Below are 21,125 nucleotides of genomic sequence, written 5' to 3'. Positions count from 1 at the left end.
ACGATGTTATAGATGTTGTATTAATAGATGGACGATATTATATATGTATTAATGTTTTATTAAATGGTGTTTTGTTTGAACATGAATTGTGATTTCGAAACTAAAGAACCCACAAACTTGGTGTCAGAATCGAGATCAAATTACAAACAACAAATAGAGGAATATAAAGCAATATTGGATGAAAGAAGAAATACTTCTGTTAAAAGTGAAATCGATGCATCAACTGCTCGAATTTTCAACGACTCTTCTTTAGCTGCTGTTGATAAAGATCATGAGCTAAAATAAAATTTTAGTAAGTCATCAGTTCAATTTCGATTTTCACAGTTTTCAAATGCGTATATAAATTTTAATGATACTGAAAGCTTGATTTCTAACTTTGATGGTAATCCGTATAATTCGGTTGACAAATTTATTGAAAACTTTGAAGATGTATCTAATTTGTTAAAACTAAATGAATTACAGAAACTGATATTCGCCAAAAGATCTTTAACTGGCAAAGCAAAATTATTTATTGAAACTGAAACGAAAATTAATTCGTGGAATTCACTTAAGGCTTTATCAATAAATGAATATGGTGTTCAGCATAACTCTGCTCAGTGACATGAATTATTATCAAAACGTAAAATTCAGGAAAAGGACCTCTATATGAATATTTTTTGGTAATTAAAAATCTATGTTCCAAAGGTAATATTGAAAATGCCGCTTTAATTGAATATGTTATTAATGGTATAAAGGATTCTACATTTAATAAAGCTATTCTTTATGGTTGTAAAACGTTGGCAGAATTTCAGGAAAAACTTAAGATATATGGAAAAATTAAATTAGATAATAATAAAAACAAATCCGTTAAGCCTAATTCTAAAACCAAAGGCGACCATTTTGATAGCAAATTAAAAACAAATATTCGTTGCTTCGTTGCTATGACTTCGGAAATCTTGGTCACGTGGAGAATTTCTGCAAAAATAAGAGCAAGGGAAAAAATGCTTTCGTTGTAATTTATTTGGACACGTAACTGCAGAATATACAAAAAATAAGATGAATATAAAAGATCTTGCCAGAGTGAATCATATATTTGTGAAAAAGCAGTTAAATGATAAACTGCATAAAACTGTATCGATAGATAATGTAGAAGTAAAAGCTTTGATTGATACAGGAAGTGATATAAATATAGTATGGGAAAATGTTTATAAGATAATTGGTTCACCTAACATTAATTCTTCCAGTTTGATTCTAGTAGGCTTTGGTAAAACCTATTGTTACTTTAAAGGTTCCATACGAATCGATGATTGTGAAATTAAATCAAATATTTATGTTGTGCCTAAGGGAACAATGAAAGAAAATATCGTTATTGGCAATGAATTGCTTTCGCATATGGAAATTATTATAAACAAGAATGGCACATCTATGAAAGTAGCAAAAGATGAAAATTTATCGAATTTAATGTATATAAATGTACATCAAGAAGATGAGTTAGATAATTATTCAGATATTAATAAAGCATGTAAATCCAAAGTAAACCACTTACTTGAATGCTATATTCCTAATAAAACGAAAAACCCTATAGAAGAAACAGATACTGCTTTAGATGAATTAAAGGAAGAGGTGTCTCAGGAAGAGAAAAGTGATGTTAAATGTGGACAAGGAAAATTGCAAAATGTATAGGAAGAGAAGAACTCCATTCCTAAAGGAAGAAGAAAAAACCCACCTAAGAATGTTCAGCAAGTCAAAAAGAGTAATGAAAGAATTAATGAATCCAAAAAAAACCCTCTTCAGGGCCGAAGAGTTCTAGAAAAAGAAAGAATTCAGAATCTGAGAAACTAGTTGAATATAATGCTGGTGAAACAGAAATATCAACAGTAAGAAAGAGTAAACAGCAAGAGAAACTTCCAGCTAAAGAACTGGATCCAAAGCCAAAGGAAAATCTACTAATATCGAAATGCATGCTATTTTAAAAGATGACCTACCTATTTCTTTGAAACTCAGACGTTTACCAATTATAGGTAAAGAACATTTAAAACAAGAAAAATCGATTTTATAAATGGGTTTGGATGCTTCTGAATAACAAGTTAGATCTTTGGAAAGAAAACTTTCTGTATTAGAACAGAGTGTAGAAATGTTACTGAAACAACTATCAGAAGCCAAAAAGGAAGTAGAAACTACAAAATTTCAGAGAAGAACCAAAGATAAAATCCTGTCTGAGAAAGAAAATGAAGTTCAAAATGTTAAACTGAACATGCAAGAAATGTTAGTGTGATATCTAGCGACTGTTTGGCGATCAACAGAGCATGCTTGGCGCGTGTAGCTCTTCGCCAAGAAGGTTTACTGTATTTATTGAGAGTTGCATGTTAGTCTCGGAAGAGGAAGGTTGTAGATTTTGCTCTGCGGTAGGAGCAATGTACTGCTCTGAGTTACTGTTATGCTTTGAACCATATTTTTAATAAATGTTCGTTTCGTCTTGCTAAATGGTGCCTTATTAAACCACGAAGTCATTGCAGTTAGCTTTAGAAAAAGGTTGCATGAGGGAAATTATGGAGAAGAGATTATTTGCTAAATAATCAGAGTTGGAAAGAAAAATGTGTATCACTCATGAAGAATTTCGTCAGTTGCGAGAAATTCTTAATGCTGATGATTGGAACATTATGGAGACCTATGTGGTGCTGATGCTGTTTCAACACCATCTAGCGCGACTTCAACATCAAGTTACAAATCAACTAAACATAGGACAACGTCGTATAAGAGGCGTTAACTCTTTCCTTGAAGAACCTTCTGTCTTAAAAGGAAGATTTCCTAAAGCAATGTCAGCTGTTAATTTTATATCTGGAGTAAGCAAACAGAATGCTTCTAATTTTCAAGCAGATGCTGATTATACTGCTGGAAAAGAAAGCATTAAAGAAATAATTGAAGCAGAAATTCGAAATAGTTTTGAAACTTACCGAGGAGAGCTCCGAAAAGATACGAAAAAACAAATGTTTAAGGTACAAGAAGAAAATAAGAAAACATATAACTTTCAAAGACGTTCTTCAAAATGTTATGAAGTTGATGATTTAGTAGCAGAATAATGACTCCTATATGATGTTGTAAAAGAAGGAAATCATGAAGCACCCACTAAAACAAGTACATGCACTGAATACATAAAACCATGGACTTAAGCAGAAGATATATAAAATAATACTGATTATGACATTTAAACCTGGCGTGACAGAACTGATAATCGAACTGTGATTTTTCACCTAATAATGACTTTTATTTCAGTTAATGTTATTTTTAAGATAAAATGAACTTTTCCAAAAAATTTTAAAGGTTGAAGATACTTTTCGATTGAGATGAAATTTCTGAAAAATAGAAGGGACTGTTGACGATGTTATTGTTGCAAAGATGAAAGACAATTAAGATGTTTCCTTTCAATTTTGCTCGTAGCACACAATCTTCCTTTCCCTCTTCGTATTTCTTTTCAGGTTTCGGCTTATTCTTCGTGATGGTTCTTTTACCGAAGACGACGATGATGTAAGATGACCAATGATTTATGATGTCAAGAGTAGAATAATGTCGTCGAGGCCTAATGTATGATTTTAATTCCATAGCTTAATATTTTTCCTCGCGCGCTGTCTATATTTTAGCTGTTGACTGCACGAGTGAAATTGATAGAACTCTCGCCACTTTGTTTTATGAGAGGAGCTGTAAGATGTTATGGATGTTGCTTTAATATATATACGATGATATAGATGTTGTGTTAATAGATATAAGATGTTATTTTATAGATATACGATGTTATAGATGTTGCGTTAATAGATATATACGATGTTATAGATGTTGTATTAATAGATGAATGATATTATAGATGTATTAATGTTTTATTAAATGTGTTTTGTTTGAACATGAACTGTGATTTATATATAATTAAAGAAAGGAAAACAAACTAAAAAAAGGACCTTTGTGGTCAAGAATTTTGCGCATTGAGCTGCAAAAATTAGAAAACAAGGTAAAAAGAATATTCTTAATGCTTCCGCTTAAAAGTGGTGGTGATACTGTGGTTCCGGTGAAAAAAATTTTAACAGAAGTAAAATAAAGTGCATTGAAGAGTGTATTTACAAAATAAACAAATTATCACTAGAATACTTACAAATAAAAAGTAATTGGAAATCTAATTGGAAGTAATAAGTTGATTAATGTAAAGACATGCTTTAAACATTTGAATAAAAATACAACTGTGAAATAGGACTTAAGAAAAATACAATACAACAAAAAAGCGGTAAATGGTAAATTAGCCCAATTCGAATCTCACTACCGACTGTTCAGGAAAAATACATAATGACTTTCGAATTCAGCTAATTTCATATCGCTTTTCGTCAAAACAGACATTTGAAACTGTACACGAAAGTTTTTGAATATTAACTGAAAAAATAAATTAGACAAAAATTTTAGTCTCAATTCTCTGTTTCATTGCCTGACTCGTCCGCTTGAAAATTTTAATGAAAAAACACATTAATGGTGTAAGAAAAAACTATGCAATTTGGCCTGATTCACTTTGCTTTAAATTTACATCCTGTGAGAAAATTTGAGGAGTTCAGGAAAGGTATCAAAATTAAAATAAATTTGTTATGGAAAATAAGGAAAACTCTACACCCCGTGGAAAAAAGGTGTTCGAGATTTATGACTTGACCGCATATAGGCAGCATCCCACTTCACAGGACTAGAACCTCCGTTCATTCGGTCGAGGGTTCAGACCCGGTAGGGACCATATGGTACTGTCTTGTATGCTTCTTGACTGTGGGTCGCTACATTGCTAGATATTATGGGTACCCTTGGGGGTTTGGTGAAGGCCATCTTGATGGAAGATAAAGATGGCCTTGGTTTGGTCCCATTCTGTCCTTTGCTGGGGGAATGACAGAGAGCAGCAGTTCTCAACCGGTGGTACGCAAAAGAAAAATACGACGCTTTAAACCCGGCGCTTGAATTAACGCAGTTTTGAGTCTCTCAAATGCAGTGTTAGCCTTAGATGTCCACAAAAATCTGGCTTACTTTCTTTTCATTTGTATCAGCGGTTCGGCTATCTGTGCAAAATCCTTTTTAAATGTTCTGCAGTAAGAACACATGCCTAAGAATGAAGAGAGTTTTTTCGCCGTATTGGGTGGTGGGTAATTCTTCGTTGCAGTTACATTCGAATCCTCAGTTTGAATTCCGCGTTTTTAAATCTTATAGCTCAAGTACCTGAGTTCTTCTGTCCCGAATTTACACTTACTAGCATTTATTTTTAGGCCTGCGTCTCTTAAAAATGTAAAACTTTCATTTAAATTATTTATGTGTTCCTCAATATTTTTGCTTGAGACAATGATATCGTCGAGATAAACAATCGTGGATTTACCGAGGACAGGTCTTAATATAATATCCATAATTCGCTGGAAAGTCTCCGGGGCTTCACATAAGATGGGGAATTCAACTATTCGCCAAGGCCGTTTCACCGTCAAGACATATTTTTCTTTACACGACTGTATTATGTCTTGCCATATTATATTAAGTTGATTTAATTTAATAATTCTGTTTAGTTTAATAATTTAATTTCATAAACATTTGATATAAAATAATGTATAAGATGTTTTGTGTAAAATGTTATGCAAATACATCGTTACACATGACATATTAATTTTAAGAGAGAAATATTTCTGTCAATATTTCAAAGTAATTCGGTTTCCCATTCAGATTTCATAAAAATGTGAATTTCCTGCTTGTATGAGCGATTTCTCTGAAATAGCTGATTAAAATTTCAAAAATTTTGACGAATCATGCAAATATTTCACCCGCATACTTTTAAAATCGGTAATATAATTTCTGTTATATCAAAGGTTTAGCCCCAGTTTTCTTTGATACTGATATAATTTTCCAACTATGTCTAATTTTTTTATATCTCATGCTTATAAACAACTATATATATTACAAGCAACCTTTATTAAGTATACAAAAGATAAACAGAATTATTAAACTAAACGAAATTAATACGAGCATAACACGGCAAGATATAATACAGTTATGTAAAGAAAATATGTCTCGACGGCGAAACAGCCACAGTGAAATGGCGATGGCGAAAAATCCTAGACCCCATAAGCCAAAAGCGATTCTAAAAAAAAAGCATAAGTGTCTGATTTCGTGAAGAATGCCGTTTTTTTTTTCACATCCTCACATCCTCGGGTGTCATCGCTATCTGAAAATGCCCTGAGGTGAGATCTATCGTGGTCATGTACTTGGTTGACCTAATGTTTCGTATAACTTCTTTAATTATAGGCAGCGGGTAAACGGAGTACTTAGTTAAACTGTTTAATTTTCTGTAGTCGATAGCTACAGAAAATTTCATTTGAAGGAGGCAGATAATTTTTTCCCTCCAGAGCGCTGCTGGCCTAGCATAAGGGCTACTTATAGGTTTAATAATTTTATTTTTTAGCATGGGCTAAATATGCTTTTCTATAATCGTTTCTTTAACGCGATCGTATCGATATGGCTTGGCTTTCACGGGCTCCTCACTTTTTAAATTAATTTTATGATGTGCAATCTGTGTGAGGCCAGGTGTTTCAGAAAACAAATCAGAAAAATTTCTTACCAGCTCTTGCGATTTTCTTCTTCTTCGGTTTTTCACATGTTCCAGTTTCAAGTTGAGCAGTTCCACAGCTTCTACTTCCAGCGATTTGATACGCAGTTGCAGCGTCTCTTCCTGAAAATTAATTTGGGCTTCCTCTGTTTCTAAGAAATCGGTACCCAAAATTACCGAAGCTTGTAGGTTTCGAACTATACAAAATATAGATTTTTGCACCTTGTTCATTATCTCCAGATTAAACGTCGCTTTACCTTTACATGAACAATGTTTGCCCTGCGCTGCATTAAATTTAGTATTTTGGATTATAATCTTTAAAATTGCTTCGAAACAAATGTTCCGATAGGAAATTTGCTTGCGCCCCTGCATCCACCAAAGCCTCTGTTGGCACCTTATTTAGTCGAATGTGTATAACAGGTAGGGACAAATTTTTTATAATCACCGTGAACTTTTGAGGGATTTTAATGCGAGTGGAGTGACTGTTCCTCTTTTCAGCAACCATCGTCTTAGTTTAACTCCTTGTTAACGGCCCCTTTTTTGGAATCTTGCGGCCTATTTTGGCGGCCATTCTTCTTATTTTGAAATTTATTCCCGGTGTTGAATTTCTTCGATTATTCTGAATACGGCCTAAAAATTGTCCATTTCATTTCTGGCCAAAACTTCTCGTACGCTTCCCTTCTACTCTCGAATTTCACCGCCAGCTCAAATAATTGTTCTAGAGTGCTGGGGGTTTCTCACTTCAATATAATCCTGAACTTGCGGCAGTAGTCGAGGCAAGATAATTTGAATTACTTCTGCATCGGGCTTTTTACCATATAACAAATAAGCAACTTGGACCTTGCGTAAAATGAAGTCTGGCAGCTCTTCAACTTTAAATTGGTACTTGCCGTACAATTCGGTCTCAAACCTCCCTCTCTCTTTGACCGCGGGGAACGCTTTTACCAGAGCAGATTTAAAATTTTCAAATGTATATGTGGGGCTACTTATCTTCCCCAGACGAAATTTCCCGATGCCTTTAAACCAGTTTAATGCCTGCCCTCGTAATGCGGTCGTTGCTGTCGTAATCTTCTGGATTTTGGGAACGGGATAAAAACTGATTATCTAAATTTTCTAGGAAGCGACGTTCTTCCGTCGAATGTCACTGCGGGTTTCATGGAGGCCCGCATTCTTTCAACTAGGTAACCAAAGAATTCCATTATATTACCAAGAGCCAGTGGATTTGCGAGGTCGATGGAGCTAGTTCAACTGCAGCGTCGTTGTCGTCCACGAATTCAGAAAAATCCGGGGGCCACGTGTGAGTTTTGTCTCTGTGATTCCACATAAATTAGATCCTACAATGGCGAATTCTCGCACAGGAGTGAATAAATTACCAGTACACAAGAAGGGTGAAAAATAACCGTTTATTTAATGCAAAATGATTAACAGAAAAGCACGATCTTTGTGCTTTACAATGGCGCAGTCAAATTCCGATGAAACTGAAACACAGAATATAATTCAAGTCCAAATCTAAAATAAAACAGTGCTGGATTAACACGTTAAATTATGCCTAACAGGTTGACTCACAAAAACCTAACAAGCGTGATGATAATCCGAAATGGCCAAGAGGCTTACTAACGTAACATCGAGGTAGGAACGAAACGTGCGCTGGTTAGCGAAAACACGCTCTGAATAAACTCAGAGATTCACTCGCTTAAATATTCACTTATATTTAAATTTACATCCTGGTGAGAAAATTTGGGGGAAAGTTGAGGAGTTCAGCAAAGGTATTAAAATTAAAATAAACTTGCTATGGAAAATAAGGAAAACTTTACACCCCGTGGAAAAAAAAAGGTGTTCGAGATTTATGACTTGACCGCATATAGGCAGCATCCCGCTTCACAGGGCTAAAACCTCCCTTCATTCGGTCGAGGGTTCAGACCCGGTAGGGACTATATGGTACTGTCTTGTATGCTTCTTGACTGTGGGTCGCTACATTGCTAGATATTATGGGTACCCTTGGGGGTTTGGTGAAGGCCATCTTGATGGGAGATAAAGATGGCTTTGGTTTGGTGACATTCTGTCCTTTTCTGGGGAAATGACAGAGAGTAGCGGCTCTCAACCGCAAAAGAAAAATAGGTGGTACGCAAATGAAACAAAGTATTTTTAACTATTAAATTCAAAAATCTCGTAAAGAAAAAAACAATGAATGGAAATTTCCTGTGATCGAACTCTAACTGAAGATTTTGAAAATGTCACACTCTTTAACTTTTGGCTGAACCGAAAAAAATATTTTAAAGGCATTTCAAATAAAACTATCAAATTCGTATTGCCTTTTTGCCCAACCTCTTTGTGTGAACAATGATTTTTTCCATGTTAAATTTGAAATATAAATACAGACCAAAATTAAAAGTGGATCTTAATTAACCGTTAAAGCTAAATGAAATAAGACCAGACATAAAGAAATTGAACTCTCCTAAACAGGCCAAAATTTCACACTAAATTTTAGAATTAAAGTATTATAACTGAAATTTTGATAATTAAAACGGTAATCAATTCCTGCCTGCTCAATAATTATTCACTTATGAATATTTATAAATTTTTAGGATTAAAAAATTTATTGGAATTATATATTATACATTTATTATAAATTCATAGATTTTAATACTTGCACTTGATTTACGTATGCTCTCAGAATTTAAATGATATTGTAGATTAGTTCGCAGCAATAATTAAATCATTTATTTGTAATTTAATTTCATTAAAAATGTAATTAACTTTAAATTTGCATTTTACGAATAGAGAATGTTTGTTAAATTCAAATTTTATTCCTTGCAGCAATGGCGAAAGAGAATTTTTTTAATTTAATTTAACTTCATTCTTTCGAAACAATATATATATAAGGTAAAAAGAATATTCTTAATGCTTCCGCTAAAAAGTGGCTTTGATACTGTGGTTCCGGTGAAACATTTTTTTAACATTGTAAGGATCTTAAGTTTTACTAACGTTTATTTTATTTTAAATCTTTACTATCACTTCTTATTTTCTACTTCCGGCCAGAATTAAAAGCTTTAACTTATTTATGCAAATTTGTCTGGCGAACGCCAAGGACTTAAGTTGTGGCTTTTTGCCAAGCAAGGAGAGAGAAAGGAGTTAGTCGAAGCAGGCCGCTTGCCTTAGCAGTTTTACTCGGTTGCTGGTTGCCTTCCAGGCCAGAGGTTTAATCCTCTTGATAATTTTAAACGTATTGTAGTGTTAACAGTTCTCTGTACTACATACGGCTTCCTGTTAATATACGGCCAATCTTCCACGTAGGCCCTTGTTTATTATTCCAAAATTTGAGTTTAGTTAATATTTTTATATTCTTACGTTCAGACCACAAGTAGTTGGTCTCTGTATTCCGAAGTACGGAAATTATTGTAAAGAGTGAAAAATAAAGGGTTTCGTATACCCTTCCTGTGTATCTTGTCTACTTCCCACATTTATTGAACATAGCTTTAGTAAGCACCCTGTTCCGAGTTAGGTTCTGGAATGTTCCCCAAGCAAGTAAGGAGAAACATTGAACCTGATAACATAAGTAAAATAAAGTGCAATGAAAAGTGTAAATACAAAATAATCACTACAATATTTACAAATAAAAAGCGTATTAAAAACTCAAATCTAACTGGAAGTAACATGTTTATTAAAGTAAGGCAAGCTTTGAACAATAGAATAAAAAATACAAATGTGATATAAGACTTAAGCAAAAATACAAAAACAAAAAACAAAAAAACGGTAAATGGTAAATTAGCCCAATTCGAATCTCATTACTGACTCTTCAGGGCAAATACATAATGATTTTCGAATCCAGCTAATTTCATGTCGCGTTTCGTCAGAACAGACAATTGAAACTGTACATGAAACCTTTTGAATATTAAATGCAAAAAACTTTAGTCTCAATTCTCTGTTTCATTTCCCGACGCGTCCGCTTGAAAATGCAAATGAAAAAACATTAATGGTGTAAGAAAAAACTATACAGATTGGCGTGGTTAGGAAAATGTACAAAATAAAATAAATAGCGATTTGCTTTTAGTCAAAAATACAAGATTGTTAGGGAGAACCTACTAGCTTATAGAGTTTAAAATATATATATACTAAAGAAATATTGATTATATTATCTCCTAATATATAAGCATTTTAGGTACTGCTACCAAAATTATATTAGGAGATAATATAATCAATATTTCTTTAGTAAATAAATTATTATTATCTTACTTTGCAGCTATTGCGCAAGTATTACAAAAACTTGTTTTCGAACTAAGTGAATTTAATATATACAGCATTTACATATATATATATATAATTTATTTCCTAAACAGTAAATGTAATATATGTAAATGTAATATATATATATATATATATGTGTAAATGTAAATATATATATAATTTCTATTGAGAAATTGAATAGAAAAATAATCATTGTAAAATGTAATGGTGGTACTAATGTTTTTCAGTTTTTGTTTGGATAGTATGTGGTAGTCAAAAGGTTGAGAACTGCTGACATAGAGGATGGAACACCCTACGAATATATTTGGTGCGGCCGAGTGGTGCCCGAGAGCAAAGCTGTTATCGAATTTAATTTTGTCGAGCGTACTGTTGATCCAATGCTTTGCATAAGTCCAAAGGGAACAGCGGGCGGCTGCGCCAGCTGGGATGGTCTCCGAAGTCTGGACGTCAATTTCTGAGAGGTATAAACCAGGCCGCCAGTCTCTGATGTTCTGTTTCTCGATATTCTGCTTTTGCAGTAGATTTCTAAAATGCTCAGTTATCTTACTATCATTGAGAGCACGCACACATTTTATTTGAAATAAAGGATATAATGATCTGAAGATTGGAGAGAAGTAATGATCTCAATTATAAAAATTTCTCGTGTTCGTAGAATATTCACGCTTAAATTGAAAATCATAAAGGATTTTTTTAACAGCTGCTCGAAATGATCCCGTTGTTTATTCTTGTGATCATTCCTTGAGAGTTTAAAGTAACAGAAAAGAACGATGATTGAAACTCAACTTTAAGTGCTAATTTAAAATACAAATATAAAATTTACTCTCCTAAGAATTTACTTTGCTTCGATTGTTTAAATGTAAATTAAAATTAGCGGCATATCTACGGATTTTGATTTGCATCAAGGTATGGAGAAATGAAACAGGGAATAGTTGCTGTTTCCGCAGAATTCCTTGCATACATGTCGAAATATTGTAAAAGATGCTAATGTTAAATACCATGTTAATCACTTGTTATTTATGAATTTCTTAGATGAATTTTTATTGCTGTTAACGAAGCAAAGTGCCTGGGCTGTTGGCGGGAAAGATTTAATCAGGACCTGAGTCAGCAGTCCAGCGAGAGCGAGATCTGACAGCAGGAGTAAGCAGAGCATCCATCGTTTGAAGAAATAATTAGCTCTTTATTATTTCCTCTGCATCGAGTGGGTCAAAGCGTCTCTTGGAGCACAACAAATTTAAAGCAGCTGCAATAATAATTCACATTCAGTTTAGTTTTCCACCCAGATAGGCAGACATTTCTCGGAGATGCGAAGGGAAAAGGTGATAACGCATGCACGTTTCACACGAATGAATAAGCTTCATTCACGCGAGTTGCCATGCCTGAGCAAGTGAGTCCCACTTCCAAATAATGCGTAAAGTGGGCCTAGTTTCAACTTTTTGTTCGAGCCTAAATACTTTCTCCAATGCATATTTGTTTTACAAATCTGACTCAAACATGACAGCTGACTGTAGTCTGAATGTAGAACTTATAAGCCTGACTCTAGCACTGCAAAGAAAAGAATAAAAAATGCTTATCACGTACGAAAAATATATTTCATCTTTCCTGCTAAAAATAAGCTTATAATCTATGTTCGTTAAAAAATAATTAAAATAATATTTATTATTAATAAAATTATTGCTTGAATACTTATTTGATTAATTTTTCAGGATTAAGGAGTTGAACCTTTGTGCTGCAATTATGACTCGGTAACTTTCTATTGCCTGTCCCAATAAACATACCTGCATGCCAGATATGGAAATCATAAATAGTTAGAAGAGTGGAGTAATTTGCATTTGCAAAGAGACTAATTTGATATGCGAGATATTCCTTAATAACAAAAGTCTCTCAAACTTTCTAAAAGATGTATGGATAAATTACAAACAAATTAGTTGAAAATTATTAAGTACATTTTTTGAGGTTTTGGACTAGCATCAGAAATAATTAATATAGGGCAGCCTACAATCAGTAGAGACAATTTTTGTACCTTACTTTAGAAATAAATTACAAGAAGTGGCACAAAGTTATATCACTTACTTCATATTCTGTGTAAACGTAAGCACAAAATCTGAATTTCTCCAAATTTTGATAAACAGATTTGCACCACTTGAGAACCTTCTAGGCTTTCTATGTCTAGAAGTGTTACTAATGCCTAAATTAAGGCAATAAATCTGCGTTCAACAATAACTCACCTGACAATACATGGCTAAATACTTACATTTTTGTAGCTTTCTATATGTAACCATTGTAGACCTACAGCGACTGCTCTGAAACAGCTAAAAATTTGCTTCACTTTTTTGTGAAACACCAACTTTACATCACAGCGAAAAGAGCAGAACTGGATCTTGATAAACTGTCCTGTAGCTATATAGCGGTGGGGAATATGCTAATGGGGGTCTTTTAAAAAGTAGGCGAAATTCCAATTGAGCGTCTTAATAATTTAGTGACAGAAGATATTTCATATGCCAGGGTGCCTTCGATGGAATCTCATAGGCAGCGTGGGATTTGGGTATGATTCATCACCAACACATTTGTTTTTGTGGCCCTTTTATCACCTTAAAATAACAAAGTATCTGTAATCTATATACAAAAGCCATATTTAAGTTTTGTTTAGAAAAATGCTGAAAATTATTTAAAAAGTACGGTTTTTTGCACACAACGACCAGTTAAATTATTCAGTTTCTCAGTTAAACAATATTTAATTGGTTTCTTTTCCCCTACCAGGAAACAGTTACCGATTTCTAATTCTCAAATAAACCTAATGTTCTTTATGTCATGATCCAATATAGACTGCAAGTATATTATTTAGCTGTAAGAGAGAAAAAAAAACTACTCTTTTTAACAATAATGTAGCATTCTATAAAATCATTCAAAGATTAGGTTCAAATTTATAGTAATTCCATACTCGAATTTCCAAACTTACTGCAGCTTCTGTTTTGATTTGGTGTTAACGTACAAAATCTGCTTTTCCTTAACGTTAAGTGACCATACACGGTTGGTTTCCAAATGGAAATCTTCAAAGCTGCTTGACAGTTTTCTATCAGCAATTTCATTCGTAGTGTTTAAATTCATTCGCCATGTAATTTCAGTGCTTGTAATATCAAATGCTCAACTGGACATTCTTTGCGAACGAAATTTAGTTCATCCGAATATAAGTTGCCCTTACACGCTATAAAATGGCAGAGATGAAATACTGCAGTACTTTTAGGACTTGTTACTTTCAAACATTAAAGTACTGTTAAGGATATCAAAAATTAGAAATGTTCGATGATTTCAAAAGATATGATCTAATGAACTGTATATGCCAGCTAACAAATCAGTGGTGTATTCATTTGATAATCTCCCTCAGAATTTTCCATTAGGATTAAATTTTCGGATATACGTCCCGCTGATTAATCGGCGACGCTTCGATGGTGTTATCATAGTGGCATCAAAGAGGCTCGAAACCAGCGACGAATATTTTTGCAGACTCGCGTTCGTGACCTGTATGAAGACGGATCTGAGTTTACAGATGCGCAGTGAAGCTAAACGATTACTTTCACTTGACTAATGACAGAAGAAAGGATATGAAATTTTCATAAACTAAATTCAAAAGTATAATGAATAAATGTTCAACTAATATATCCTAAATTTCAGTCTTTTTCTGAACGAAAATTTCTACAGTTCCAAAGGAATGTGCAGAATTTCATAACTATTGCATCTCACATTTTGAATGCAAACACTCCTTCACATTATTTCGTAATAATGATTTTCATCTCCTATCTCTATGCCTGTATCAATTTTTTCATCTGATTATTTATCAATAATTCCTAGAATTAGAAATATATATATATATATTATTAGAAAAGATTTTTCTTGTATCATCTCCAAGGAACAGAAATTTAATTAAAGCGATGAATTATTGGAATGAATTTTAATCAATATTTGAAGTTATTTAGAATTCTACTGCAGTGGAAAATATGTTATTTAGATTCCTGTTGCATTGAAATTTATTTAAAACCTGTGTAGAAATATTATTTTAAAATGTAAAAATTTTAAGTAGCACAATTAAAAGTACACTCATGTCGATAAATTAAGGATAATGCAAAATCAGGCAAAGGAAGAGTTAGAAGCAAAACAAATTTGACTTATTTGTAAAGCTTATTTATTAAACAAAAGGTAAAGAGCCAAAAAAAAGATGCTATATGTTTGATATTATTAAAAAAATTAGCAATTTTTTCTCCCTGGTGCAAATTACAAAAAAAAAAAAAAAAAAAAAAAAAAAAAAAAAAAAAACTATTTACAAGAAAACAATAGTACATGGTTGGTATGATTGTTAATATATTGTATGTCTCCCAGACGATGCAATACAGTCCGTACAACGCCTAGGCATGCTGAGTATCAAATTATCGATCTGATCTTGGGGGATATTACACCACTCATAAAGCAATGCTCTCCGAAGTTCCGGTAGACATGTAGGAGGAGGTTGACGGGCTGCAACTCTTCGGCCAAGCATATCCCACACGTGCTCTACTGGATTCGAATCCGGTGAGAATGCTGGCCAGTCCATACGGGTGATATCCTTCCATTGAAGGCATTCGCTTATGGTGTTTGCCCGGTTGTCATCCATAAACACAAATTGTGCGCCCATGGTGCTCCGAAACAAAAGTACATGTTGTTCCAGAATGACGTCCCGATAGATTTGGTTTGTCATGGTTCCAATTTGAACATGAAGGTCAGTTCTGGAACCCAGAATAATTCCACCCCAAACGAGCACTCCTGCACCACCGTAACGGTGTCTTTCAATGATGTTTTCTTGGTGGTAACGGGTACCTGGAGGTCTCCATATGAATGTCCGGCGAGAATCAGACTGCAAGCTAAACCTGGACTCATCGGAAAACATCACACAAGCCCACTGTTGCGGTGTCCACAATGCATGCTCTCTACTCCAGGCTAACCGCAGGCGACAGTGAGTTGCAGTAAGTGGAACGCGTCTGACAGGTCTACGAGAATATAGACCAATCTGCCCTAAGCGTCTGTACACGGTCTGCCTTGAAATTGTCGTACCAGTGGCTGAAGAGAGCTGACGATATAGGTCTGAGGCTGTGCTCCGCTTGTTTATCTTGGCAGTAACTGCCAAATACCGGTCCTCATTCGGCGTTGTAACTCTGGGGCGACCTGTGCTGTAACATCTACTCACATTACCATCATCTTGGAATCATTATCAAAGCCTAGCCTGGAGATGACACTCTGGGCAATTCCAAGTTCGTCTGATACTTCCAGTTGGGTACGCCCACATTCCAGACGGCCGATAATTCTACCACGTAAAAAATCATCCAAATGCATCCTTTGTGTCATAACTATTCGGTTATTGCACTAAAATGCTTATAAAGCGCCTACGAACAATTTTACTTCTTTGCCTGTATTCCTTATATATCACTCTCTTACACTCTCGTCATTGTGACGTACCATCGGTGTCATCTGGTTACTTCTTGAAATTTGCTTATGATTCTTGAAGATGTGTGTAGTGATTTCATAGGTGATGTACAGAGTTTGATTTCCGCGTGACTCCGAATTATCCTTAATTTATGGACATGAGCGTAAATGAGAAAGGTGTATAACCAACATTTTAACTTAGGATGACTTGCATGTGTAAAGCAATGAGCACAATGTTAAATAGCTTTAACATTGTGCTCATTGCTTTACACAATTTTATCATCCTACATCTAGTTTCTTAAAATGTTATTTATATTTCAGTCAAATATTTTATTTTTGAAATCGCAAGAATCAAATATCATAAGATTAAAAAGTTTTAAATTTAAAAAAAATACTAAATTTTATGCAAACATTTATTTTTTTCTTCTTAAGTAAAGTAACGAAATGAATTTAACTACGTAAATTTTAGTTACCCCAAAGGCTACACAGACAGAAAAGGCACAAGTTGTCTCAGACCTAATATTGGCGTGATAAGCTAATGGCGAGAAAAGTGCAATGCTGCAAATAATCTGCTCGCAAGAGAACCAACTAGTAATGTGGTCTTCAAGTAGATTCTTCGTTCTGATTCTATCATCTAAAACCTCTTCCTTTAAATACTACTACTTTCTACCTACACTCAAAATTAGCATTCTGACAGGAAAATGGAAAGCAAGAAAAAAAAAAAAAAAAAAAAAAAAAAAAAAAAGCTAATTGGTATAAAATAACTGGTTAATAAAAGTTAATGAATACTCTACAACCTCAATTCACCACTTCAATTTACCCATTTTCATTTTTATGTAGCCTTTATGTCGAAATTATACATTTGTTTTGGTGATAATAAACTTAATTCTTTCATTTTTTATCCGATTACATAACATCACATGCAAATGCTGTAAATATGAAAAACACATGCATATATCCAGCAATATGTTAATTCCTTTTGAATACATGAATGTATATGGTGTGTGTCATCTGCAAAAGAAAACTGTAAACTTAAAATATAAGATGTGAACATAGGTCTCCTGTTGGAAATTATAAGAAAGTCACACTTTCTGGTGTTATTATTTTTTATTATTTGTAGGAACTTAGGTCCTACAAATAATAAAAAAATAATAATAAATAAAAAATAATAACTAAAACCAAACACTGTATGGAGAGTAAAAAGCATAACGCAGAAACTTGGTGAAAAATTAACATGTATATCACTTTGCCCGAGTGTTATGGTCAGAATCCCATTCTATATAATAATATATGCATTTGACATTATTAGATATTGCTAATTAAATTAACATTTAAATACTTCAAAGAAATATCAAGAAATGAGAAAAAATTATGAATACTACTTACTGAATGATATGAATTTCTTGAAAGTGAGCTAACTAATAAACAAAGACCAAAATATATAGTTCCATATTCCTTATGCTGAAGTCTATTTTATGCTATTATATCATCATTAGTTATAAGGACAGAACATTGTGGTCTTCACCTTGCAAAATCCGTGAGCAACATATTAATAATATAGGAAAATTTCATATAATGGCCAGTAGCTGAACTGAATGAAATGAGTATTTTAAATTTATAATTAAACATATTTTAAATTCACTAGAAATTTAGGAGATATAATGTTTAAATATTTCAAGTTTTAGAGGAAACTATTTAAAATGTCTTTTTTTTGGGGGGGGGCAGGTTGCTTTAACTGCTTATGGGTTACCGATTTCAGCCATATAATCTCATAAATAGCGTTTAAAGATTAATTTTTTAACCCAGGCAGATCATATTTCCTTGTATGAAGTTATTGCTAAAAATTTATTCGCTGCCTTACTTATTCAATACACGCACAATATATTCAAATATTCAAATGCTTCAAATTAAATCCTTAAAAAATTTTTCTCTATTAAAAGGAAGAACATTTTAAAATGTCCAATCAAGCAGTATTTTTTTAACCTCAAAATATGTCACTGTTGTATTATTTTTCAAATTCATTACTAATATATTAATTAAGTAAACTCAAGTATTATTTAGAATTGAGGATTAGTGATGTGGGTGTTTTGAATGTTCAGGGTTTTATGGAAAAGTGCTACTGAATGGTAAAAAAAAGGTTTATTAAAATTCAAATATAGTAATTCAGTGATGTAATATACACATATAATTAATATGTACAACAAACAATTATTGTGTGAAATGCATAACAGAGCAAAGAATGGAAACATATACATGAATTTACAATAGCATAAGCTGCAAAATAAACAGAATAAAGGAATATTCACATAAATTTACAATAATATGAAACAATTAAGTGTTATGTGGTGTGATGTATTTAATTACGTCAAAGCACACTAGGGCTATCTGCCTAAGGGTAGGGATGCCTTCGTGGAGGACTTTCTAAGGGAAACTGACTCGTATACACGTTACACATGGGGAAAACCACGAAAACACCCATGCAACCAGCCCGTTCGCGGGATTCGAACCTCGGATCGAACTACCAGTGTTTAGCGACCCTACCGCTCGGCCGCTGGTGGGCCCAATTAAGTATTATGAGAATTAACATTACTCAGATTTTTCTTTAAAATCTTCATTTTCATTGCTCTTTTAATATCTTGTGTTGGTGGTTGGCCTGCATGCATTCTTTGAGCGATAATCTCTGTGGCACTTCATCAAAGCCTATATTGTTGAAACAAACATTACTAAATGCTAACTTGTAATGACATTAATACATGTATCATAACAAATACACAATGAAAATTAAGAAAATGTTAATGTACCAATATTTCTTGTTTCAGTAGCATTAATTCTTAAAATATCATAAAAAAGGAATTAAGACATTTTTTATTAAACATTAAATTATAGATCTACCAATTTCAGTGTTATAGGGTTCACGAGGGTAACTATGCGAGACACACTAATCCCCTCGAAGATTTCCGATTTACAAAAAATTTTTGGCAGTAACTTGTAGAAGCTAAAAAAATATTATCAAAAAGATACAATTCTTAAGTAATTACATATATTTTGCAGAAATACTTCGGAACTGTTTGAGCTGGTATTCGTGAGAATCCTCGAGTAATTTTTTGAATGCAGAATAATTGAACTGAGAAACAACAGAATGCAACCAAATTATATCCCTAAGTATTCTTTCATTTAATTTGCTAATGCATGCATAATAGTATTAATTAAGAATTTAATAAAAACATTAAAAATAATTACATGAAGCAAGATCTCTAAAATTTCAAAATTGCATATAATTAAAATCTAGTTTAATATCCGCAATACATTTTTAACTCATCATATTTTCATAAATTTAACTTTACAATCTAAGACGAATTACAATAAAACATACTTTATGACAAAAGAACATAAACTTCCAGACTAAATATAATGTGTATCATTTAGTCTGAGATTAAAAAGTATACTAGGAAACATTCTGAAAAACCAATATTTAACACGTTGGCTGCAACGCGGATTTTAGGTGTCTGCCCATGGCGCCAGTATGATTTTTTTTTTTACTATGCGATGCATATTAAGTTGAAATATTATCTACGGAAGATAAGATGAGTTGTATAAATGTGTTTAATGTATTTTTCGTGGTGGGGTCACCGGTGACCCTCGAGGCGCTGTAGGTAATTTTTGCGATTAATTATTTAAGATTTATTATTCTTCAAACTATTATAGTAACAATGGTGTTATTTAAAAATTTATCAGTATCGATATTTACTCCATTTATGTATTTTTACTATTGGTCGGATCTCCGGTCACCGATGGCCCCCCACAGCACTGTAGCCAAGTCGAGTGCCGGCCACCGGTGACCCCCACGGCAGTCAACGTATTAATATGTTTTAAACTATTTTACTTTCGTAAATAAAGTTTCATCCATCTCATCAAAATTATTAAATATTCATCAATCTTTTGATCGTCAGTTTCTATTACCTGCTAGTGAGGCAGAATGTATTCACCAAGACACAAACAATATGTATTATATACATGTAAAATATAAAAATTACGATGACTTTGCTTTGTGCTAGCATGCAACCTATAATTAACTTTCTACAATTTCAGCATTTTCCCCCTAGACCAGTACTTTTGAGAACATTCTGGCATGTTATATAACAGCTAGTATAAATACTGAGTACATGCCACTTTTCGTCAAACTGCTTTCTTCTACAACTGTTACAAGACTTTGCAGCTGCTCAGCCCATCTTGTTCTTTCCTTTGTTAAAACAGTTATGACTTAAAGTTGAAATTTAATCTTACTTAGTTTAAATCAATATTGAATATGTAATTTTGAGAATTTAATCTAAAGGCAAAATGATCTGCTGTGATTAAAGATGTGGAATCTAAAAAGCTAAATCCTTATTTGTCGTCATTTTGCAGCCTTCTACTCAGCCATAACAATGCCCTGACTATGATGTAGTTATATCGTCAAACTTTGTCATTCGTGTGCCTGCCTGCCAAAATATTACATACATACGTATGAAAGCTATTAATATAAGCTACATAATGTAATCTACTACAATTGTTTCATCACAGTATTTAGAATAAAAGTCTGAAATATTGCCACATCTTGCGAAATAGCAACTAAATCTGTACACAAGATACGAAATATCAACTAAATCTATACACAAGAATTTTCCATTAAAAATTTCTGTGCAGACCTGATAATCATTATATATACTGTTCTTTGTATAATGTACTGAACAGTAAAGCTCCATGTATACAAAAAATTTCAAGACACTTGATATTTAGCAGAAGCACACTGTTTATCTGCAATGTATATAATAATAAGCAAAGATGGTATGTGTCAAATTTTCAGTTCTATAATTTT

The sequence above is a fragment of the Stegodyphus dumicola genome, chromosome X1, assembly GCF_044657685.1.
Source record: "Stegodyphus dumicola isolate Sdum_Otavi_A_Nest chromosome X1, ASM4465768v1".
Classification (NCBI taxonomy): Eukaryota; Metazoa; Arthropoda; class Arachnida; order Araneae; family Eresidae; genus Stegodyphus; species Stegodyphus dumicola.
The sequence above is the reverse complement of the archived record's forward strand: the minus strand, read 5'-3'. Positions refer to the sequence as shown.